Source organism: Triticum urartu, chromosome 2 (genome assembly GCF_003073215.2).
Source record: "Triticum urartu cultivar G1812 chromosome 2, Tu2.1, whole genome shotgun sequence".
Classification (NCBI taxonomy): Eukaryota; Viridiplantae; Streptophyta; class Magnoliopsida; order Poales; family Poaceae; genus Triticum; species Triticum urartu.
The window spans coordinates 64290635-64306201 of NC_053023.1; the positions used below are offsets into that span (position 1 = coordinate 64290635).

A 15567-nucleotide genomic window follows, 5' to 3' on the forward strand; every position below is an offset into this window, starting at 1 on the left:
GCATATCCCGGTACACCGCCGGAGGCATTCATATAGAGTCATATTTTGTTCTAAGTATCGAGTTGTAATTGTTGAGTTGTAAGAAAAATAAAAGTGTGATGATCATCATTATTAGAGAATTGTCCCAGTGAGGAAAGGATGCTGGAGACTATGATTCCCCCACAAGTCGGGATGAGACTCCGGATGAAAAAAATAATAAAAAAAGAGGCCATAAAAAAAGAGAAGGCCCAAAAAAATGAGAGAAAAAGAGAGAAGGGACAATGTTACTATCCTTTTACCACACTTGTGCTTCAAAGTAGCACCATGATCTTCATCATAGAGAGTCTCTCATTATGTCACTATCATATACTAGTGGGAATTTTTCATTATAGAACTTGGCTTGTATATTCCAATGATGGGCTTCCTCAAAATGCCCTAGGTCTTCGTGAGCAAGTGAGTTGGATGCACACCCACTTAGTTCCTTTTGTTGAGCTTTCATATACTTATAGCTCTAGTGCATCCGTTGCATGGCAATCCCTACTCACTCACATTGATATCTATTGATGGGCATCTCCATAGCCCGTTAATACGCCTAGTTGATGTGAGACTATCTTCTCCCTTTTTGTCTTCTCCACAACCACCATTCTATTCCACCTATAGTGCTATATCCATGGCTCACGCTCATGTATTGCGTGAAGATCGAAAAAGTTTTGAAAATGTCAAAAGTATGAAACAATTGCTTGGCTTGTCATCGGGGTTGTGCATGATTTAAATACTTTGTGTGGTGAAGATAGAGCATAGCCAGACTATATGATTTTGTAGGGATAGCTTTCTTTGGCCATGATATTTTGAGAAGACATAGTTGCTTTGTTAGTATGCTTGAAGTAATATTATTTTTATATCAATATGAACTTTTGTCTTGAATCTTTCGAATCTGAATATTCATACCACAATTAAGAAGATTTACATTGAAATTATGCCAAGTAGCACTCCGCATCAAAAATTCTGTTTTTATCATTTACCTACTCGAGGACGAGCAGGAATTAAGCTTGGGGATGCTTGATACGTCTCCAACGTATCTATAATTTTTGATTGCTCCATGCTATATTATCTACTGTTTTAGACATTATTGGGCTTTATTATCCACTTTTATATTATTTTTGGGACTAACCTATTAACCAGAGGCCCAGCCCAGAATTGCCGTTTTTTGCCCGTTTGAGGGTTTTGAAGAAAAGGAATATCAAACGGAGTCCAAACGGAATGAAACCTTCAGAAACGTGATTTTCTCATCAGATAAGATCCAGGAGACTTGGACCCTCCGTCAAGAAAGCCACAAGGTGGTCACGAGGGTAGGGGGCGCCCCCCTAGGGCGCGCCCCCTGCCTCGTGGGCCCCTCAAAGCTCCACCGACGTACTTCTTCCTCCTATATATATCCACGTACCCCCAAATGATCGGGGACAGAGCCAAAAACCTAATTCCACCGCTGCAACTTTCTGTATCCACGAGATCCCATCTTGGGGCCTGTTCCGAAGCTCCGCCAGAGGGGCATCGATCACGGAGGGCTTCTACATCATCATCCAAGCCCCTCCGATGAAGTGTGAGTAGTTTACTTCAGACCTACGGGTCCATAGCTAGTAGCTAGATGGCTTCTTCTCTCTTTTTGGATCTCAATACAATGTTCTCCCCCTCTCTCGTGGAGATCTATTCGATGTAATCTTCTTTTTACGGTGTGTTTGTTGAGACCGATGAATTGTGGGTTTATGATCAAGTCTATCTATGAATAATATTTGAATCTTCTCTGAATTCTTTTATGTATGATTGGTTATCTTTGCAAGTCTCTTCGAATTATCAGTTTGGTTTGGCCTACTAGATTGGTTGTTCTTGCCATGGGAGAAGTGCTTAGCTTTGGGTTCGATCTTGCGGTGTCCTTTCCCCTGGCAGAAGGGGCAGCAAGATACGTATTGTATCGTTGCCATCGAGGATAACAAGATGGGTTTTTTATCATATTGCATGAAACTATCCCTCTACATCATGTCATCTTGCTTAAGGCATTACTCTGTTTTTAACTTAATACTCTAGATGCATGCTGGACAGCGGTCGATGAGTGGAATAATAGTAGTAGATGCAGAATCGTTTCGGTCTACTTGTCTCGGACGTGATGCCTATATACATGATCATACCTAGATATTCTCATAACTATGCTCAATTCTGTCAATTTCTCAATAGTAATTTGTTCACCCACCGTAGAATATTTATGCTCTTGAGAGAAGCCACTAGTGAAACCTATGGCCCCCGGGTCTCTTTCTCATCATATCAATCTCCATCACTTTATTATTGCTTTGCTTTTGCTTTATTTACTTTGCATCTCTATACCAAAAATACCAAAAAAATATTATTTATCATCTCTATCAGATCTCACTTTCATAAGTGACCGTGAAGGGATTGACAACCCCTAAGCGCGTTGGTTGCGTTGAGCTATTGTTTTTGTGTAGGTACGAGGGACTCGAGCGTAGCCTCCTACTGGATTGATACCTTGGTTCTCAAAAACAGAGGGAAATACTTACGCTACTTTGCTGCATCATCCCTTCCTATTCGGGGAAATCCAACGCAGTGCTCAAGAGGTAGCAAATACCAAAAACATTACTTTTACTACTGTTACCTTTTCTACTGTTATCACTACTATCATATTACTTTGCTACTAAACACTTTGCTGCAGATATTAAGTTTCCAGGTGTGGTTGAATTGACCACTTAGCTGCTAATACTTGAGAATATTCTTTGGCTCCCCTTGTGCCGAATCAATAAATTTGGGTTGAATACTTTACCCTCGAAAGATGTTGCGATCCCCTATACTTGTGTTGTCAGGTATGATGACTACTTAATAGTTTAGTGCACCATGCTTTACGGCTTAGAACCGGGACTTCAAAAATGTTTTTGAACGCCACAGAGCATATAAGATGTTCTAAGAGTTGAAATTGGTATTTCATACTCATGCCCGTGTCAAGAGGTAGGAGACCTCTGACAATACTTTGCCTACAAGATGGAGGAGAATAGCTCAACCAGTGAGCATGTGCTCAAATTGTGTGGGTACTACAATTGCTTGAATCAAGTGGGAGTTAATATTGGAGATAAGATAGTATTTGACAAAGTTCTGTAGTCACTATCACCAACTTACTAGAACTTAGTGATGAACTATAATATGCAAGGGATGACGAAAGTAATTCCCAAGCTCTTCGCGATGCTGAAATCAGCGAAGGTAGAAGTCAAGAAATAGCATCAAGTGTTGATGGTTAAAAACACCACTAGTTTCAAGAAAAGGGCAAAGGGAAAGAAAGAGGAACTTCAAAGAAGAATAGCAAGCAAGTTGCTGCTCCCATGAAGAATCCCAACGCTAGACCCAAGCTTGGAATTGAGTGCTTCTACTGCAAAGGAAAGGGTCACTGGAAGTGGAACTGCCCTAGATACTTGACGATAAAAGGATGGCAAAGTGAACAAAAGTATATTTGATATACATGTTATTGATGTGTACTTTACTAGTGTTTACAGCAACCCCTCGGTATTTGATACTGGTTCAGTTGCTAAGAGTAGTAACTTAAAACGGGAGTTGCAAAATAAATAGAGACTAGTTAAGGGCAAGATGAAAGATGTGTGTTAGAAGTGATTCCAAGGTTGATAATATCACCATCGCGCACTCTCTTTACCTTCGGGATTAGTGTTGAACCTAAAATAAATGTTATTTGGTGTTTGCGTTGAGCATGAATATGATTGGATCATGTTTATTGCAATACAGTTATTCATTTAAGTCAAAGAATAATTGTTATTCAATTTACATGAATAAAACCTTCTATGGTCATACACTCAATATAAATGGTTTATTGAATCTTGATTGTAGTGATACACATATTCATAATATTGAAGCCAAAAGATGCAAAGTTAATAATGATAGTGCAACTTATTTATGGCACTACCGTTTAGGTCATATTGGTGTAAAGCGCATGAAGAAACTCCATGCTGATGGGCTTTTGGAATCACTTGATTATGAATCACTTAATGCTTGCGAACCATGCCTCATGGGCAAGATGACTAAGACTCCGTTCTCCGGAACAATGGAGCGAACAACTAACTTATTGGAAATAATACATACTGATGTATACGGTCCAATGAGTGTTGAAGCTCGCGGCGGAAATAATACATACTAATGTATACTGACCTTCACTGATGATTTGAGCAGATATGGGTATATCTACTTGATGAAACATAAGTCTAAAACATTTGAAAAGTTCAAAGAATTTCAGAGTGAAGTGGAAAATCATCGTAAACAGAAAATAAAGTTTCCACGATCTGATCATGGAGACGAATATTTGACTTACGATTTTGGTCCTCAACTAAAACAATGTGGAATTGTTTCACAAATTCATGCCACCTGTAACACCACAGCATAATGGTGTGTCCGAACGTCATATCCGTACTTTATTGGATATAGTGCAATCTATGATGTCTCTTACCGATTTACCACTATCGTTTTGGGGTTATGCATTAGAGACAGCTACATTCACGTTAAATAGGGCACCGTCTAATCAGTTGAGATGAGACAGTATGAACTATGGTTTGGCTAGAAACCTAAGCTGTCATTTCTTAAAGTTTGGGGTTGTGATGCTTATGTGAAAAAGTTTCAGCCTGATAAGCTCAAACCAAATAGGAAAAGTGCGTATTCATAGGATACCCAAAAAAACTGTTGGGTACACCTTCTATCACAGATCCGAAGGCAAGATATTCATTGCTAAGAATGGATCCTTTCTAGAGAAGAAGTTTCTCTCAAAAGAAGTGAGTGGGAGGAACGTAGAACTTGATGAGGTAATTGTACCTTCTCCCGAATTGGAAAGTAGTTCATCACATAAATCAGTTCTAGTGATATTCTACGCCAATTAGTGAGGAAGCTAATGATGATGATCATGAAACTTCAGATCAAGTTACTACCAAACATCGTAGGACAACAAGAGTATGGTTTGCACCAGAGTGGTATGGTAATCCTTTCTGGAAGTCATGTTACTAGACCATGACAAACCTATGAACTATGAGGAAGCGATGATGAGCCCAGATTCCGCAAAATGGCTTGAGGCCATGAAATCTGAGATGGGATCCATGTATGAGAACAAAGTATGGACTTTGATTGACTTGCCTGATGATCGGTGAGTCATTGAGAATAAATGGATCTTCAAGAGGAAGATGGACGCTGATAGTAGTGTTACTATCTACAAAGCTCGAATTGTCACAAAATGTTTTCGACAAGTTCAAGGTGTTGACTATGATGAGATTTTCTCACTCGTATCAATGCTTAAAAGTCTGTCCAAATCATGTCAGCAGTTGCCGTATTTTATGAAATCTGGCAAACGGATGTCAAAACTGCATTCCTTAATGGATTCCTAAAGAAGAGTTGTATATGATACAACAAGAAAGTTTTGTCAATCCTAAAGGTGCTAACAAAATGTGCAAGCTCCAGCGATCCATCTATGGACTGGTGCAAGCATCTCGGAGTTGGAATATATGCTTTGATGAGTTAATCAAAGCATATAGTTTTATACAGACTTTTGGAGAAGCCTGTATTTAACAGAAAGTGAGTGGGAGCTCTGTAGCATTTCTGATATTATATGTGGATGACATATTGTCGATTGGAAATGATACTGAATTTTTGGATAGCATAAAAGGATACTTGAATAAGAATTTTTTCAAAGAAAGATCTCGGTGAAGCTGCTTACACATTGAGCATCAAGATCTATAGAGATAGATCAAGACGCTTGATAAGATTTTTCAATGAGTACATACCTTGAAAAGATTTAGAAGTAGTTCAAAATGGAACAGTCAAAGAAGGAGTTCTTGCCTGTGTTGCAAGGTGTGAAGTTGAGTAAAGACTCAAAACCCGACCACAACAGAAAATAGAAAGAGAATGAAAAGTCATTCTCTATGCCTCAGTGATAGGTTCTATAAAGTATGCTATGCTGTGTACCAGTCTTATTGTATAGCTTAGCATGATTCTGGCAAGGGAGTACAATAGTGATCTAGGAGTAGATCACTGGACAGCGGTCAAAATTATCCTTAGAGGACTAAGGAAATATTTCTCGATTATGGAGGTGATAAAAGAGTTCGTTGTAAAGAGTTTACATCGATCTAGATGACTCTAAGTCTCGATCTAGATACATATTGAAAGTGGGAGAAATTATCTAGAGTAGCTCCGTGTAGAGTATTGTAGACATATAAATTTGCAAAATACATACGGATCTGAATGTTACAGACCCCTAAACTTCTCTCACAAGAAAAACATGATCACTCTTTGGGTGTTAATCACATAGCGATCTGAACTAGATTATTGACTCTAGTAAACCCTTTGGGTATTTGTCACATGGAGATGTGAACTAATCACATGAAGATGTGAACTATTGGTGTTAAATCACATGGCGATGTGAACTAGATTATTGACTCTAGTGCAAGTGGGAGAGTGAAGGAAATATGCCCTAGAGGAAATAATAAAGTTGTTATTTATATTTCCTTATATCATGATAAATGTTTATTATTCATGCTAGAATTGTATTAACCGAAAACTTAGTACATGTGTGAATACATAGACAAAACAGAGTGTCCCTAGTATGCCTCTACTTGACTAGCTCATTAATTAAAGATGGTTAAGTTTCCTGACCATAGACATGTGTGGCCATTTGATGAATGGGATCACATCATTAGAGAATGATGAGATGGACAAGACTCGTTCGTTAGCTTAGCATAAATGATCGTTTAGTTTTATTGCTATTGCTTTCATCAAGACTTATACATGTTCCTATGACTATGAGATTATGCAACTCCCGAATATCGGAGGAACAGCTTGTGTGCTATCAAACGTCACAATGTAACTAGGTGATTATAAAGATGATCTACAGGTGTCTCCGATGGTGTTTGTTGAGTTGGCATAGATCGAGATTAGGATTTGTCACTCCGATTGTCGAAGAGGTATCTCTGGGCCCTCTCGGTAATGCACATCACTATAAGCCTTGCAAGCAATGTGACTAATGAGTTAGTTGCGGGATGTTGCATTACGGAACGAGTAAAGAGACTTGCCGGTAACGAGATTGAACTAGGTATTGAGATACCGACGATCGAATCTTGGGCAAGTAACATACCGATGACAAAGGGAACAACGTATGTTGTTGTGCGGTTTGACCGATGAAGATCTTCGTAGAATATGTAGGAACCAATATGAGCATCCAGGTTCCGCTATTGGTTATTGAACGGAGATGAGTCTCGGTCATGTCTACATAGTTCTCGAACCCATAGGGTCCGCACGCTTAACGTTCGGTGATGATCGGTATTATGAGTGTTTTGATGAACCAAAGGTAGTTCGGAGTCCCGGATGTGATCACGGACATGACGAGGAGTCTCAAAATGGTCGAGACAAAAGGTTGATATATTGGACAGCTATATTCGGACACCAGAAGTGTTCCGGGTGATTTCGGATAAAACCAGAGTACCAGAGGGTTACCGGAACCCCCCGGGAGAACTAATGGGCCACATGGGCCTTAGTGGAGAGAGAGAGGGCCGGCCAGGGCCAGCCGCGCGCCCCCTCCCCCTCCCCCTTTGGTCCGAATTAGACTAGGGAAGGGGGCAGCGCCCCCCTTTCCTTCTCCCTCTCCTCCTTCCTTTCTGATCCCCCTCCTAGTAGGAGTAGGAAGAGGAGGACTCCTCTCCTAGCGCGTCCAAGGGCCGGCCGGCCTCCCCCTTGCTGCTTTATATACGGGGGCAGGGGGCACCCTAGAACACACAAGTTGATTGTTTCCAGCCGTGTGCGGTGCCCCCCTCCACCATAATCCACCTCGGTTATATCGTAGCGGTGCTTAGACGAAGCCCTGTTCTGGTAGCATCATCATCACCGTCATCACGCTGTCGTGATGATGAAGCTCTCCCTCGACACTCTGCTGGATCATGAGTTCGTGGGACGTCACCGAGATGAACGTGTGCAGATCGTGGAGGTGCCGTACTTTCGGTACTAGGATTGGTCGATCGTGAAGATGTATGACTACATCAACCGCGTTGTCATAATGCTTTCTCTTACGGTCTACGAGGGTACGTAGACAAAAATCTCCCCTCTCGTCGCTATGCATCACCATGATCTTGTGTGTGCGTAGGAAATTTTTGAAATTACTGTGTTCCCCAACACTTATGTGCATGGAGATCTGGTTGAAAATAAGTACCAGTGACTGGACGAGTGTGTAGATCAGGGCCATCTAGGAAGCAACAAATTTAAGTTGAAAACACGAGATTCTCATCTAACATCTTACACGAAGCAGATCATATGCGAATTAAACATAGTTCTCCTACTAGCAAATTGCACACGTCATCAATATATAACAATAGGGAGAAAAACAATTAAAAGCTCAAATTGATGCTCATCTTTGTTGATCAAAGCCAAAAGGGTGTTCTTGGTACAAACTTACAAATGAGATTTGGTATGAAACCAGAAACGCCAGTAATTCAATAATTGTGAAAAATAGGGATCGTGGGGAGTTCATTATTTTGTGTTTAATGCTATTTTAGTCGAAGTGCACATATTTTTATCTCTAAATAGCTTAAGTAATGGTTGTGCTTTATTAATGCTTCAATATTATACAATTGCATTGCTAACATTTTATCTGCTACCATGTTAACATACTGGTCCTGCTCCAGTATAATCTAACTCGGTTCTCACCCCTCTGGAATGAGGATTGTTCTCCATCCCTTTTTTATTTGCGCATTATGGATAATTATTTGCATGGGGAAACATGCTTCTAGAACACTATGAGATGATAGAGTGGGAGTTCAATTACAAGGTGACGTGGCAGAATCCTATGAAATGAAAATTTCATCCAACAAATGGTAATGCTCGGATTTGCTATCTCCCAACCATTAGATGGAGCATATTATCGAATGGCTAATATTTATAGTTACATCACCCTATATAGTGGTATAGACTTAGTTTTTCAGGAACCATATAGTATGTATCTTGCATCTGTCAGAAAATAGCATGGGAACATATAAATGGCATACGAAGATAAGGTATGCGGAATATGAAGAGAAGGTATGTGGTATGACTCACAAGCACTCCCACTCTGATGGACTAAAATCTTGTCAAGGGGTACACCATTTGAAATGAACAAATTTGCCAACTTATGGACTCTCACATCATCCTTTGAGCATTTGATTTTCACCATTTGAAGGTCTTTGCGGGTAAATGATCTTCTCTGTAGTTTGATACTTGTTTCCAAGGCTTTTTTGCTTCTAGTGTCGAAGTTCTTGTGCAGATCAACAAAACTATTATTAAGCACGTGCTCAGGCATGAATACACCAACAATGAATATATACGTAACACATACCAATTTAAGTTGTAGAAAAAGCCTCTCTATAACAGGTGAATGTTGGAGCAGGAAAATTAGTGCATCGAAACTAGGAGCCATACACCATTCACCAAGGGACAAGGTCTTCAGGTTTCTAAAGGTTGGCTATCTTCTCAATTCCCTAATTAGAACCACCTTCATATTGCACAGAAAAAGTATTCCATAAAGAACAATGTTAATTAGAATCAACTAGTATTGCACACACTGTGTACAAGCGGGTTATTTGGCATTTAAAGAAGAAAATGAATAGGCCACGTTAAAAATGAAAAACTAAATAGTTATATATTATTAGAGGATCAGCACCTACTGTTACACTATGGTTCATCTTTTTTTGCTGGTACAATTATGTAAATGGAAATTCACGTAGACTAGTACAAGATGATGCTATAGTTGAACATACAATAACATAAAAACAGTGAACTTATGAATAGCCACACTATTGTAACAATATTGAAAAATGCTAATTAACCATCTCCATCAATAAAAGATGCTCCCCAAAGCTATTCACTAACATTTCTAATTGATTCACCCACTCCATTTTATGATGAAAATAATGTAGAACTATTTTTCACTTGAACATTTTTTTGTAATGTCGGCTGCGCCTCTATAAACAGGTTTTGATGCTACTAGAAAGCAGAAGGTACATAATCTGCTCAGAGAACACTCAATGTTCTGGTGGAAGGAAAAACGTTTCTTTGGCAAGCATCAGTCGAAATGAAATGTAAACGTACTGGGCTAATGTGAAGGAAACCAATGTAAGCATACTAAAAAGCGAGCGATCAACAAAATATGGTGGCAGATATACCTCCCCAGCATTAGTTAACAACCCCAAACTTGTAACACTTGAAAGACTCCGAAGGATGTTTTGGCCACCAAGATATTCACTATCATTCATTTCACTATTTTCATAGCCATGATAGCAATTATCTTAACTAGAATTTTGGCTGTCAGCATGGTAACCATACTTTCTCTCTTGTGCAATCTCACTGTATTCATAGGTGTCATCGCCATCGATATCATTATCATGATCATAATTGTCGTTCTGACCAGTAGACCCATATCCAATCTTATAATTCTTGCTATTATCAGAACCATCTTCTTCGTCAGCGCTTTCAGCAAAAACATCATCTTCACTGATGTATACAGAATCATCACCACTCAAGAAAGAGCCATCACTAGCCTTATGGCTCTTCTCTCTCTTATCCTTATCGTCGCTATCATCGCCATCATCATCAGTTGTTTCATCACAATCATCTTGATTGGTGATGTGTTCGGAAGCATAACTGCTATCATCAACGTCACCATCATTAGAGGTAGTTTCATCACAATCCTCTTGCTCAATGATGTGTTCAGAAACGTAACTTATGTGTTCAACATAACTGCTGTCATCATCGTCACCATCATCAAAAGTAGTTTCATCACAATCCTCTTGCTCAATGATGTGTTCAGAACCATAACTGATGTGTTCAGAAACATAACTGCTATCATCATCGCCACCATCGTCAGAAGTAGTTTCATCACAATCCTCTTGCTCAATGATGTGTTCAGAAACATAATTGCTATTATCATCAGCCGCATCGTCGTCGTCGTCATCATCATCATCATCGGTAGTAGTTTCATCAGAATCCTCTTGATCAATGGTGTGTTCAAAAACATCATCATCAGTGGTTTCGTCATACTCGTCATCCTCACTGAAGTCATCACTCAAGAAATAGTCATCTATCATGATAGTTCCAGTGACTAGCGAACCCAGGTTCTTGAATGATGGAACTCACAGGCAAGGTGCGATGAGGCGCAGAAGCACTAGGTTCGGAGCAGCAATGGATAAGTCACACTCGATCCTGCATTTGAGCATGATTAAAGTCTTGAGAGAGGCAGAGGTGACCTCATTGACTGCCACCAACAAGCAATCCTTGAGGTCAAGCTCCTCCAAAGACGTGCAGCAAGAAGAGAGATCCTCGAGGATCCTGTGGTCGAGCCTGGCATACGACAGCTTCAAGACCTTGAGGTCGCAGGAGACGAAGGGGACGCCCGCGAACTGCGTAGGAGAGCCGCGATGCCAGACGACATGGATGACCCCCGCGCTGCGCCTCATAGCAGCCCTGATCCAGGTGTCGGCGTCGTCGTCGGCGAAGTCCCCCAGCGCGTCGCTGGACCACAGGCGGAGCATGTTCACGGGCGCCGGCGCATCACGAAAGAGGAGGAGCCTATAGAAGAAGTTGCGGGGGCGGAGCGGCTCGCGGTCGCGGGTGGAGCGGTGTGGGCGAAAGTCGAGGCAGGACGCCGACGCCCAGAGGTGGCGCCACCGCCGCGCGAGCACGCAGGTGCGCACCACCTCCCATGCCCTCGGGGATGACATGATGCGGCGCAGGAGGTCGTTCGGGTGTGCGTTGAGGTGGTCGGGGCCGTCTCACTGATACGTCTCCAATGTATCTATAATTTTTGATTGTTCCATGCTATATTACATTCTGTTTTGGACATTATTGGGCTTTATTATACACCTTTATATTATTTCTGGGACTAACCTATTAACCGGAGGCCCAACCCAGAATTGCTGTTTTTGTGTGCTTATTTTAGGGTTTCGCAGAAAAAGAATATCAAACGGAGTCCAAACGGAATGAAACCTTCGGGAACGTGATTTTCGGAACGAACATGATCCAGAGGACTTGGACCCTACGTCAAGCAATCAACAGGGAAGGCACGAGGTAGGGGGCGCGCCTACCCCCCAGGCGCGCCCTCCGCCCTCGTGGGCCCCCTGTTGCTGCACCGACGTACTCCTTCCTCCTATATATACATACGTACCCCCAAACTACCAGATACGGAGCCAAAACCCTAATTCCACCGCCGTAACTTTCTGTATCCACGAGATCCCATCTTGGGGCCTTTTCCGGAGCTCCGCCGGAGGGGCATCGATCACGGAGGGCTTCGATATCAACACCATAGCCCTTCCAATGAAGTGTGAGTAGTTTACTTCAGACCTACGGGTCCATAGTTATTAGCTAGATGGCTTCTTCTCTCTTTTTGGATCTCAATACAAAGTTCTCGCCCTATTTTGTGGAGATCTATTCTATGTAATCTTCTTTTGCGGTGTGTTTGTTGAGACCGATGAATTGTGGGTTTATGATCAAGTTTATCTATGAACAATATTTGAATCTTCTCTGAATTATTTTATGTATGATTGGTTATCTTTGCAAGTCTCTTCGAATTATCAGTTTGGTTTGGCCTACTAGATTGATCTTTCTTGCAATGGGAGAAGTGCTTAGCTTTGGGTTCAATCTTGTGGTGTCCTTTCCCAGTGACAGTAGGGGCAGCAAGGCATATATTGTATTGTTGACATTGAGGATAACAAGATGGGGTTTATATCATATTTCATGAGTTTATCCATCTACATCATGTCATCTTGCTTAAAGCGTTACTCTGTTCTCTTGAACTTAATACTCTAGATGCATGCTGGATAGCGGTCGATGTGTGGAGTAATAATAGTAGATACAGGCAGGAGTCGGTCTACTTGTCTCGGACGTGATGCCTATATACATGATCATACCTAAATATTCTCATAACTATGCTCAATTCTGTCAATTACTCAACAGTAATTTGTTCACCCACCGTAAATACTTATGCTCTTGAGAGAAGCCACTAGTGAAACCTATGGCCCCCGGGTCTATCTTCCATCATATTAATCTTCCAATACGTAGTTATTTACTTTGCCATTTATTTTACTTTGCATCTTTTATTTCTCTTTATCATAAAAATACCAAAAATATTATCCTATCATATCTATCAGATCTCACTCTCGTAAGTGACCGAGTAGGGATTGACAACCCCTTATCGCGTTGGTTGCGATGATTTATTTGTTTGTGTAGTTGCGAGGGACTTGTGCGCGGCCTCCTACTGAATTGATACCTTGGTTCTCAAAAACTGAGGGAAATACTTACGCTACTTTGCTGCATCACCCTTTCCTCTTCAAGGGAAAACCAATGCAGTGCTCAAGAGGTAGCAAGAAGGATTTCCGGCGCCGTTGCCGGGAAGGTTCGCGCAAGACAAGTCAAGATTTGACTCCCGACAACGAGTCACTTGTGGCGCCGTTGCAAGTCAAGACATACCAAGTACCCATCACAAACCCTTATCTCCCGCATTACATTATTTGCCATTTACCTCTCGTTTTCCTCTCCCCCACTTCACCCTTGCCGTTTTATTCGCCCTCTCTCTCTCCATCCTCCCTCTCTTTCTCTATTTGCCTCTTTTTGCCCGTCTCTTGTTTACTTGTGTGTTGGATTGCTTTCTTGTCACGATGGCTCAAGATAATACTAAATTGTGTGACTTCACCAATACCAACAACAATGATTTCCTTAGCACTCCGATTGCTCCTCTTACCGATACTGAATCTTGTGAAAAAAATGCTGCTTTGTTGAATCTTGTCATGAAAGATCAATTCGCCAGCCTTCCTAGTGAGGAAGCCGCTACCCATCTGAATAGCTTCGTTGATTTATGTGATATGCAAAAGAATAAAGATGTGGATAATGATATTGTTAAATTGAAGCTATTTCCTTTTTCGCTTAGAGATCGTGCTAAATCTTGGTTTTAGTCTTTGCCTAAAAATAGTATTGATTCATGGAATAAGTGAAAAGATGCTTTTATCTCTAAGTATTTTCCTCCCGCTAAGATCATCTCTCTTAGAAATGATATTATGAATTTTAAGCAACTTGATCATGAACATGTTGCACAAGCTTGGGAGAGTATGAAATTAATGATACGTAATTTCCCTACACATGGTTTGAATTTGTGGATGATTATACAAATTTTTTATGCCGGATTGAATTTTGCTTCTAGAAATATTTTAGATTCGGCCGCGGGAGGCACTTTTATGGAAATCACTTTAGGAGAAGCTACTAAACTCCTAGATAATATTATGGTTAATTATTCTCAATGGCACACTGAAAGATCTACTAATAAGAAAGTGCATGCGATAGAAGAAATTAATGTTTTGAGTGGAAAGATGGATGAACTTATGAAATTATTTGCTAATAAAAGTGTTTCTTCTGATCCTAATGATATGCCTTTGTCTACTTTGATTGAGAATAATAATGAATCTATGGATGTGAATTTTGTTGGTAGGAATAATTTTGGTAACAACGCGTATAGAGGAAACTTTAATCCTAGGCCGTATCCTAGTAATTCCTCTATAATTATGGTAATTCCCACAACAATTCTTATGGAAATTATAATAAGATGCCCTCTGATTTTGAATCTAATATTAAAGAATTTATTACTTCGCAAAAGAATTTCAATGCTTTGATTGAAGAAAAATTGCTTAAGATTGATGAGTTGGCTAGGAACATTGATAGAATTTCTCTTGATGTTGATTCTTTGAAACTTAGATCTATTCCACCTAAGCATGATATCAATGAGTCTCTCAAAGCCATGAGAATTTCCATTGATGAGTGCAAAGAAAGAACAGCTAGGATGCGTGCTAAGAAAGATTCATTTATAAAAGTGTGTTCTTCTAGTTTCCATGATAGTAAAGATGAAGACCTAAAAGTTATTGATGTGTCCCCTATTAAATATTTGTTTTGAAATATGAATCTTAATAATGATGGGACTGAATACGATCCACCTTTACCTAGACGACGTTCCAAGAATTCGGATTCTTTAGATCTTGATGCTAAAATTGTTAAAAGTGGGATTGAACAAGTCAAAACTTTAAATATTAATGAACCCACTATTTTGGATTTCAAGGAATTTAATTATGATAATTGCTCTTTGATAGATTGTATTTCCTTATTGCAATCCGTGCTAAATTCTCCTCATGCTTATAGTCAAAATAAAGCTTTTACTAAACATATCGTTGACGCTTTGATGCAATCTTATGAAGAAAAACTTGAGTTGGAAGTTTATATCCCTAGAAAACTTTATGATGAGTGGGAACCTACTATTAAAATTAAGATTAAAGATCATGAATGCTATGCTCTGTGTGATTTGGGTGCTAGTGTTTCCACGATTCCAAAGACTTTGTGTGATTTGCTAGGTTTCCATGATTTTGATGATTGCTCTTTAAACTTGCACCTTGCGGATTCCACTATTAAGAAACCTATGGGAAGAATTAATGATGTTCTTATTGTTTCAAATAGGAATTATGTGCCCGTAGATTTTATTGTTCTTGACATAGATTGCAA

General features: G+C 40.2%; 1 pseudogene; it reads right to left on the reverse strand.

Annotated features, from left to right (window-relative positions):
* Positions 1–15567, reverse strand: part of LOC125535058 — a 71066-nt pseudogene that overhangs the window by 29298 nt on the left and 26201 nt on the right.